Raw genomic sequence first — 9,861 nt, 5'->3', positions numbered from 1 at the left:
GCTGCCTGTCTGTGGATGTGAGCTGCCACCCACTCCTCCCTGACGCCCAGCCTGCCCTGCAGACTTGGGACTTGCCAGCCCACACAGTCACATGAGTCAGTTCCTTAAAATACATCCTTCTATGTATGTGAGCGGCTCAGCTCTATTTCTGGAGGCCTGAGTCATGGCTGGGAAGGAGGCTTGCACTTGGGGGTATCTGGCTTCCAAGTCGCCCTCCCAGGAGGGGTGCCTGAGGATCACACAGTGCAGGACTGACCCGAGTCTCAGCAGTGACAGGTGGGAAGGCAGAGATGTGGGTCCAGAAGGAGTTGGAGCCCCGGAGGCTGCTCTCGGGGGGGCCCAGAGGTGTCCTGCTGTAAGAGGCCTTCCCTGAACCCCCCAGGGGACCCGGCTCCCCTCATGTGTTGGCACTGCCCATTTGTCCAGGACCAGCTTGGAACCTGGCAAAGAGCAGGCGCCAGGGGTGCTCATGGGGAAATGAGGGGCGGCAGAGTCCACTGGGGAGATGAGTAGAGGGTCCGCAGTTCCTTGGAGAAAGAGTGGGAGAGTCCAGGTCCCCGCGGGAATGAAGATGCTCCACGGCTTGTGAGGGGTGCTGTGGTGCGCTAGAGGTGCCCCCAAGCTCCTGTTAGTGCAGGAGTGTTCAGAGGTGAGCCCACGGGACTCTCAGCTGTGGCCCAACCAGTCCACCATGGTTGGAGTGGACCCACTGGTGTGGGCAGGTGGGGTGTGGCGGGAGGCAGGCGGTCACTGGGGTGCCCTGGAGGGTGCCTCCCCCCTGCACCTCCCTTCCCCTCTCTGTCTCTGCTCCTGGCCACTGAGCGGAGCAGTTCTCCTCCTCCTCGCGCTACCTCACCTCCTGTCTCCCCCAGCAGTGGCCTTGGCCCCCACAGACCAACCTCTGAAACCATGAGCCACAATAGCCCTTTCCTCTCCTAAGTGTTCTAATCAGGCGCTTCAGACACAGCATGGCAGAGCTGAGGGACACAGGGGACAGCAGGGAAGAGGGAGCGCACAGTTCTGTTGTCCAGCAAGGACACAATTATTTACTCTAGCTGGGCATGGTGGCACCTGGAGACCCAGCTTCTAGGAGGAGGCTGAGGCAGGAGGATCGCTGGAACCCAGGAATTCAAGACCAGCCTGGGAAACAGAGAAAGACTCCTTCTCCAAACAACACAACAGCTCAGTTGGCAGGGTGCGGTGGGCACGGTGGGCATGCCTGTCATCCCAGCAGCTCAGGAGGCTGGGGCAGGAGGATGGTGAGTTCAAAGCTAGCCTCAGCAAAGGTGAGGTGCCAAGCAACTCACTGAGACCCTGTCTCTAAGTAAAATATTGTCCTAAGGGTAAGCATAGGGGCTGGGGCTGGGGCTCAGGGGTAGAGTCCTCACCTAGCATACGTGAGGCACTGGGTTCCAGTCTCATCACCCCATAAAATAAATAAAATAAAGATCCAAGGGTGAGCAATAAAAAGTGTTCTTTGATCCCAGTGGCTCCGGAGGCTGTTAGGAGGATCACGAGTTCAAAGACAGCCTTGGCAAAAGCAAGGCACTAAGCAACTCAGTGAGACCCTGTCTCTAAAATAAAATACAAAATAGGGCTGGGGTGTGGCTCAGTGGTCGAGGGCCCTGAGTTCAATCCCTGGTGCCCCTCAAAGTAAAAAATGTTTTGTGATCCTGGGAACTGAACTCAGGGGTGCTCTACAGCTGAGCCAAGCTCCCAGTGTAATGCCAGGTTCATGGGACCCCATAGACCTCCAGGAGCGTCCCAATGCAGCGGTCCCAGGGCGCGGAAAAGTCAAACAACAACTGCTAACATTGATTAGCACATTCGCTGGCGGGAACAAGATGGGTAGGGGTGATTGGTTAGTACAAGAGGGGGATTCATTTGAACTGACTGGTGTAAGCCACGAGGGGTGTACGTGCTGAACTGAGTGGTTTCCCAACACGTTATCAACCCCATAAACTACTGGGGGTCACCTGGCATCCCAGGTATTTCCCTGTCTCATGCTGATTGGAGGTTGCTAGGGGGTTGCTATGGGCCCTCTCCTAGCCTGACTGAGTCGGGGACACCTGGCGCCTCAGATCTCAACTCAGCAGGGTCCGCGTCTAGGAGTGCTCTGTGGGTCTTTCCCAGGACAAGGGTCACGCCCCCTTCCTTAGGACAGGCCTTGCTCTGAGGTAGAGGCTGGTTTCTCAAAAATGGAGTCACATCTGTTTCTCATTAGCCCTTTTTTTGTGGGGGCGGGGGGGGGGCATTGGGATTGAGCTCAGGGGCCCTGGACCACTGAGCCACACCCCAGCCCTCTTTTGTGTTTTATTTAGAGACAGGGTCCCACTGAGGAGCTTAGGGCCTCGCCATTGCTGAGGCTGGCTGTGATCTGGCCTCCCCTCGGAGCTGCTGGGATCACAGGCTGCCCCACGCTGCCCAGGTGATCTTTCATTTTGAAACAGTTTTGGTGAATTGCCCAGAGTGGGCTCAAGTAGTTGGAATTATCAATAAAAAGGTTCCCAATGGGTCCCTGAGGGCTGCGAGGACAGCCTGGAGGTTGGGGAGGTCGAGGAGGGTGGACAGGGGGAGGAGCCAGGAGGGTCTCCAGGCAACACAGGCTCAGGATGACCTGGGGGGATGACCAGGAACCCCCCAGTCACAGGGCTGGGATGGCTGGCGTCCTCCCCGCCAAGGACAGCCCTGAAGGCTCTAGAGACAGGGTCCCTACGCCCTTCAGCTTGGCATCCCCCTCCTGGCCTTAGAAACCAAGGGTCAGGGAGGCAGGCTGGCTGCCCACAGGCCTGGGGGGTAGCTCCCTCAGGAGTGGGCCACACTGGTATCCAGGGCCTCCCCCTCCCTCTTCCCCTCCCCTTCTCTCCCTCTTTGTCTCTCCCTCTCCGCGCTCTGTCTCCCTCTCCCTCTCTATCCCTCCCTCCCTCTCCCTGCTCCTCTCTCCCTCTCTCCCCCTTCTATATCCCTCTCCCTCTCTCCCCCACCTCCTCCCCCTCCCTCCCTTTCCTTCTCCCTCTCCCTTTCCCTCTCGCCTTCTCTATCTCCTAGGACTATCCCTCTCCTTCCAGGTCCCCTGCCCCCAACTCTGCAGGACTAGCATGGAGCCCAGGGCCTCCCTCATGCCAGGCAGGTGTCCACCACTGAGCTGCACCCCAGCCCTTTTTACTTGTTTGAACAGGGCCTCCCTAGGTTGCCCAGGCTATCCTTGGACTTGGAATCCCCTGCCTCAGTGTCCAGTAGCTGGGATTATCCTGTGCGTAGCACCAGGCTCTCCTCTTTCTGCAGAGAGGCCCTCAGGGTGTCTCAGCCTCAGCCTGGCCAAGCTGGGCTCATGGGCTCACTGCCCCCTGGCCCTGCCCCTCCCTGCACGCACTAGCTAGGTGACCAAACCAGCCCTGGTGTGACCTTGGGACTCCTCCCTCCAGCCCTCTGGCTGTTCCCTCTGCTCAGCCACTCACCACACCGGAGCTCTCCCGGGGCCCACCCTACATTCTGACTTCCAGCCCAGGGGCCTCCCCTCCGCCCATCCCAGTGGGTGACCTTGGGTGAATCCTGTAACTTCAGACGGTCTCCTCCACTTGGTGGCCGAGGGTTGTCTGGAAGAGTGGCCTGCCACACCTGTCATCCAGGCCACTCAGGAGCTGAGACAGGAGGATGCCAAGTTAGAGCCAGAGTGTGCAACTTAGTAAGACTGCCTCGAAATCCAAATTAAAAGGACTTAGACTGTAGCTTGGTGATGGATCGTCCCTGAGTTCAATCCCCAGTCCCACACACACACAAAAAAACGGTGATTTGTCATGTCTCTGTCACCACCCTTAGTCAGATGTGGGGGGGTCTGGTGGCTTCTGGAGGCTGCTACAGGTCGAGACACTAGAACAGAGACTGTGATATGTTTTAATTCACATTCTTGAACCAGCTGATATGATCTGAGGCCCAAACTAGAAACTGGATGTCCTCCAGGTGCAAACTGGCATCCTTCCACGAGGTGAGTGGGTGAAGGGCGGCCCTCCCTCAGTCCCAACCCTCTCTGTGGCACTCCTGCGGGGAGCATCCATGCTTGAGAATACTCAGAGAGTCCAGGGGCACCTGTCCTTGGCTGCCCTAGAACTCAAGCCTTACCCCCCGCCTGAAGCTAGCCAGGTCAGGATCTGAAACAAGGGGTCCAGGGGTATATTTGGCCAAAGAGCGGGTGTTTCAGCACCACGGAGAGGTCCAAGCTGCCCAGGTCAGTGGCAGTGACTTAGAACAAAGCAGCCCCAGGCGCCCACTCAGGCGCCCACAGAAACGCCTGTCAATCAGCGGGATCTCCTGACTAGCACCTGTCAATCAGCAGGACCCCTGGCCAATCCTGGCGTTCAGCCAACTCCCTGACCAACTCCAATAGGACAAGGGACTCTAAAAACACCTTTTCCTGTCCCAAGCCCTTCGCTTCCTGCTGTCAGCCCCACAAAAGTCCAGTCCGGAGCCCCCACGCGGTTTCTCCTCAGACCCTCCTCCTGTCCACTCTGTGGGTCTGATCGGGTTCCGCCCAGGAGTGAGTCTCAATGAAGCCTCCTTCGGGGGCCTTTTTAAATCGGCCTCCTTTGGCCGATGCCCGCCTCGCCTGATCTGACACTGAGGAACTGGGTTCTCTCCTCAGCTCCATGTCTAGTGCCCCTGGCTTGGACCTTGCCCACGGGTGCCCTGTGGGCCCTGCCTGTCACGTTAGGTTTTTTCTCTTCTTTTTTATTCTTCCTTGTGGTGCTGAGGACAAAACCCAGCCCTTCACCTGTGCCAGGCAGTGCTCTGCCCCAAGCCACGCCCCAGGCTTGAAAAGCTCAGCTATGCCCCCCCACCCCTTTTGCAGTACTGGCATTATTGAACCCAGGGGCTCCCTACCACTGAGCCATACCCCCAGTCCTTTTTATTTTTTTATTTTGATACAGAGCCTCTCTTAAGTTATTGGGGCTGGCCTCAAACTTGTGATCCTTCTGCCTCAGCCTCCCATATGGCAGGGACATCAGGAGTATGCATCTTGTCTGGCTGTTTGCACATGTTTCTATCTTTCCAAAATTCCATCTGCAGGTGACCTTGACCTTGGCCTATGGATTTGTAGTCCTCCCTCCCTGCCAACAGAGATGCACCCAGGCTTCCTCTCTTGCAGAGGGGGAGCTCACTGTCTCCAGGAGGAAGCAAATGATGCAACAGGAACACAACAAGAGGGATCTCAGAGGGATCCAGGTGACCCTGGACCCTCATCTGCCAAGTTGGCTTTTGCAGCTCCAGGCGGTTACTGTGCAGTGGTGGTGGAGCATGTGTAAATAAGGTCATGGGCTTAAGCACCTTCACTTCACAGCACCTGGCCTTAATACCTCCGCGGAGGCTCATCTCACCCACTGTTGAAATGGGTTCACATGTGCTAGGCAAGTGCTCTGCCAGGGAGCCACAAACCCAGCCCCGCGCCAGTTGTGTGTGTGTGTGGCTGGGGACTGAACCCAGGGCCTCGACAGGCTAGGTAAGAACTATACCACTGGATCTGGGTTTCATGGTCTAGGCCCAGCCTGATTTCCTTCTCTTCACAACACCTCCCAGAGCTCTCCGGGTCAACTCTCCCTGACATACTAGTGGACTCCTGGGTTTTGCTTTTTGCTTTTGTTGTGGTTTGGGTCCTGGAGATGGAACCCAAGTTGCACCTGTGCTGAGCTCCTGCTTTGTGTCGCTTGGCAGAGGGGAAACACCGAGTGTGTGACTACCCCTTTCTCCAACTCCACCCACGCCGAAGCCGAAGCCTCAACAGTGGGTCGAAGTGAGCCTCCACGGAGGTATTTATACCCGACGCCAGGGGACTGTGGGGACTTAGCAGCCCGTTCCAAGACCAGCTGTTGGGTGACATCAACGACCTCTCCAGCCACCTCTCCACTGAAAAGGCCTGGAGCAACCCAGAGCTAGGGCCCAGGGTAGCAGGGCCCAGGGGCAGCCATCCATGTGAGCTGGCCTGTAGAGGACAGCAGCAGTGAAGGTGACAAGTGCCTGAGGTAGCGCGTCTGTCACTGTAGCCTGCGCTGGCTACTACACCAGGTGTCACCTCATCACACGGCAAGGACTTGGAAGTGGGAAGCCCAGTGCCTTCTTGGTGAGAGTTGGAGGAGTAGAGAAGTTTAAGATGTGGGTTTGAACTTGGAAGCTGGGGCTGGTTCAGGGACCTCACTTCTCTGAATGTAGGTTGTCAAGAGCAAATGGAAATGAACGGCGCCAATTTGTCACAGATTTCAAAACAGAACTCCTGGGGGGTGTGCCATGGGCACTCGGGAGCGCTGGCGAGGTGACCCTGACCGGGCCCTCCGGAGCCACCAACGTCACCTTCCTCCACTCTTCCAGCCCCACCCCCCTCTCTCTGTGCCTGCACCGGCCAAGCCTCTTCTGTCCCTTCACTGTCCTGACCTCGGTCTGGACTAGTTTTCCCAAACTTCTCCTGGCCGGGACTTTGTCGTTCAGCTCTGCTCGTTGCCAAAACTGTCCACGGGGCGATGCTTCCCGCGCTGCGGCCAGGCGGGTGGAGGCGCGGGCGGTGGAGGGCTGGACCCGGTGCGGGAAGGCCAGGGTTCGCAGGTGCGGCTCCTCCAGTCCCTGGGCCGGCCGGGGCCTGGCCCGGGCGGGGCTCTCTGCCGGCCTGGCTATCGCTGCCCTCTGCTGGCTGCCGTGGGGGTTGCAGGCAGCCGCCGGCTCCGGTTTAGAAGGAATCGGGTCTTTCGGAAAGACTCATTCAGTCTTCCTGCACTGAAAAAAAATAAAATAAAAAATAAATTAAAAAAATAAAAATAAAATAAAAATTTTAAAAATTCATTTTTCTTTCTTTCTTTCTCCTTTTTTTTTTTTTTTGACTCAGTGACACTCAACCAATGAGCCACACATCCCCAGACCTATTTTGTGTTTTATTTAGAGACAGGGTCTCACTGAGTTGCTTAGTGCCCAGCTTACTGCGCAGGCTGGCTTTGAACTCGCCGTCCTCCTGAGCCGCTGGGATGACGGGCGTGCGCACCGCACCGCGCCAAAATATTTCTTAAGCCCCTACTCATACAACACACAAAAAAGACCAAGCCGCCCTTCGTATGTGTGTCCCGGTGGGAAGAAGTGATAGAGACCAATAATAAACAAAATAATTAGTCAACACAAAAACACAGACAAGAATCCAGCAGGGAAGGGAACAGAGAGTATGTGCACAACTGGGGCCTCCTGTCAGGCACGTGCTTTACCCCTGAGATGCACCCCCACACCTTTCCATTTTATTTTGAGACAGGGTCTTGTGGTTGTCCGATCTGGCCCCAGACTTAGTCTCCTGCCTCAGCCTCTTGAGTTGCTGGGATGACAGCGTGTGCCACCACACCTGTCCCGCACAGTGCCTCTTTGGACTTCAGAGGTGGGAAATACCATGTGTGGGTCACTCCCCTGGTGTCTCCCTCACCACCTGCAGAGCGGGTTGGAGGAGGGTGAGGCCCTCTGGCTGCCTGCTGGTGCTCTGGTGAGCTGTCCTTCAAAGCCCTCTGCTGAGCAGGCTCCAACTGCATCCCTGCCACCCTCCCACTTCACTCCCCTCCAGCTCTCCCTCTCCACATGCCTAGAATGGCCCCAAGTCTGTGTGACACCTGACACTCCTTGGCCTTCACTCTTCTCCTTCTTTCAAGAATGTGCCTCATCCTTTGGCTCTTACACCTGTATCATGGAATGGCATTGTGAGGGGAAAATACTAGGAATAACCTCTCTGTCCACTGATAAGTATCTAAGAAAAGGATGATATTGCCATTAAAAACAGAAAACCAGAGCTGAGTGCAGTGGCACACGCCTATATGCCCAGTGACTTGGGAGGTTGTGGCAGGAGGATCCCAAGTTGGAGGCCAGCCTCAGCAACTTATTGAGACCCTGTCTCAAAATAAAATAAAAAGAGCTGGGGCTGGGTGTAGTGGTACATGCTTGTATTCCTGCAGCTCTTGGGAGGCTGAGGCAGGAGGATTGAAAGTTCAAGGCCAGCTTCTACAATTTAGCAAGGCTTTAAGCAATTTAACAAGATCCTCTCTCTAAATCAAATATTAAAAGGTTTGGGGATGAGGCTCAGTGTTTAAGCACCCCCGGGTTCAATCCTCCCCCAAAAAAGCTGGAGATGTAGCTCCATGGTAGAGTTCCTGCCTAGCATGGCCATTGCACTGCAAAAGATAACAAGAAAAACCAAAAAACCACAAAGCATTATAAGCCATTGCACACAGATATGGATATGAGATTTCTTTTCTCTCTTTTGTGGTACTGAACTGAGAGGTGCTGCATTACAGAACTCCATAGCCATTTTTTTGGTTTGAGACAGCATCTTGGTAAGCTGCCCAGGCTGGCCTGGAGCTTGGGACCCTCCTCCTGAGTTGTTTGGTTACAGGCGTGCACCACCACGGTGGACTTAATTTTATTTTTCTTTTTTTGGTACTGAGGATTGAACCCTGGGGCACTTAACCACTGAGCGACCTTACCAGCTCTTTTTATTTTTTATTTTGAGGCAGGATTTTGCTAAGTTGCTTAGGGCATTGCCAAACTGCTGATGTTGGTTTCCAAATCATGATGCTCCTGCCTCAACCTCTCCAGTTGCTGGGGTTACAGATGTGTGCCAACACACCTAGCCCGTTTAATTTTTTTTTTTTTTAAAGACAAAGAGTCTTGTTATGTTGTCCAATCTGGCTCCAATCTCTTGGGTTCAAACCATCCTCCTGTCTCAGCCTCTGGAGCTGCTGGGACTACAGGCATACACCATTGTGCCTGATTTGTCTTTATATTTAAAGGGGCTAGTTTGTAGTTGAAACAGTCTTTATAAAATCCATTCTTATGTGTTTTTTTTAATCTTTATTTTATTTTTATGTGGTGCTGAGGGTCAAATCCAGTGCCCCACGCAGGCTAGGTGAGTAGCACTGAGGCCCAGTCCAGCCCCAATTCTAATGGGTCTTGATTTATTTTTTTTTAAATGTGGCTGTGATCTGATCAGGTGTCCTGCACACTAAGCAGGTGCTCTGTCATCGAGCAGCGATCCAGCCATGGACTTTTCGTTTTATTCTGCTCTTTGGTTTAACTGTATTCTCGATATAATTAGTCATATTTGTGCTGCATCTATATTATCCGAGTTTGTGGCTGGCTCTTCTACTTCCCTAAAGGGGTATCCCTAGGGCGGGCACTGGGTGTATCTTATTTCCTGTTGCGTCCGGTGCCCCTTCCTATGCCTGGCACACAATGGGTCCTCGATGGATCTGTATTGAGTGAGTTACTTGCGTTGAAGCTGCAGCTCTGGCCTCAGTTTCTTCCTGTGGGCACGTTAGTCCTGTCCTGACCTATCACAGTATTTTGTGAGGCTGCAGGGGACACAGGATTGGTTCGCAGCATGGAACTTGGAGGTTCTCAGGAAGCGTCATCTCTCTGATACAGAGAAGGCGGAGCTAGGTTCTTTTCCAGGAACTGGACGGTGGAACTCCACGTGGGCGCCCGGCCCACCAAGGCTCCGCCCACCACAGATCACGCCCATATCTGTCACTTAGCCCAGGGGCGGGACGAGGCGGACCCCCATTTCGGGGGCGTGGCTAGACACAGAACCAGGAAGTGCCTGGAGTTACGTACGACACTGACCAATGAGAGGGCAGAGCCTGACCCTGAGGGGGCGGAACCATGCGACCGAAAAGGGCAGTTTCGCATGGCGATTGGGCGGACTGTCGTCGTCAGGGAATCGGAGGCGAAGGGGCGGGGCCTAGGCGGGGCGGGGCTTCCTCAGACGGCCCGGCTGGGACCCGGCGGCCGCCGTCAGCTGACCTGCCGCCATCTTGTCCGCCATTTGCCAGCGGCTAGGCTCCGGAGCGCGGGCCT

General features: G+C 55.1%; 1 protein-coding gene across 1 annotated transcript in view; it reads left to right on the top strand.

Moving 5' to 3' along the window:
* The window catches only part of Ap3d1 (adaptor related protein complex 3 subunit delta 1), a 51,545-nt gene that overhangs the window by 3,695 nt on the left and 37,989 nt on the right, over nt 1-9,861 (top strand). Inside the window, exons 2-3 of the mRNA XM_015503610.2 lie at nt 1,761-1,764; nt 9,792-9,800. The gene's annotated coding sequence lies outside the window, so the exon portion shown is untranslated. The remainder of the gene's footprint in view (nt 1-1,760; nt 1,765-9,791; nt 9,801-9,861) is intronic.

The sequence above is a fragment of the Marmota marmota genome, unplaced genomic scaffold, assembly GCF_001458135.2.
Source record: "Marmota marmota marmota unplaced genomic scaffold, marMar, whole genome shotgun sequence".
In the NCBI taxonomy this organism is placed as follows: Eukaryota; Metazoa; Chordata; class Mammalia; order Rodentia; family Sciuridae; genus Marmota; species Marmota marmota.
The sequence above is the reverse complement of the archived record's forward strand: the minus strand, read 5'-3'. Positions and strand labels throughout refer to the sequence as shown.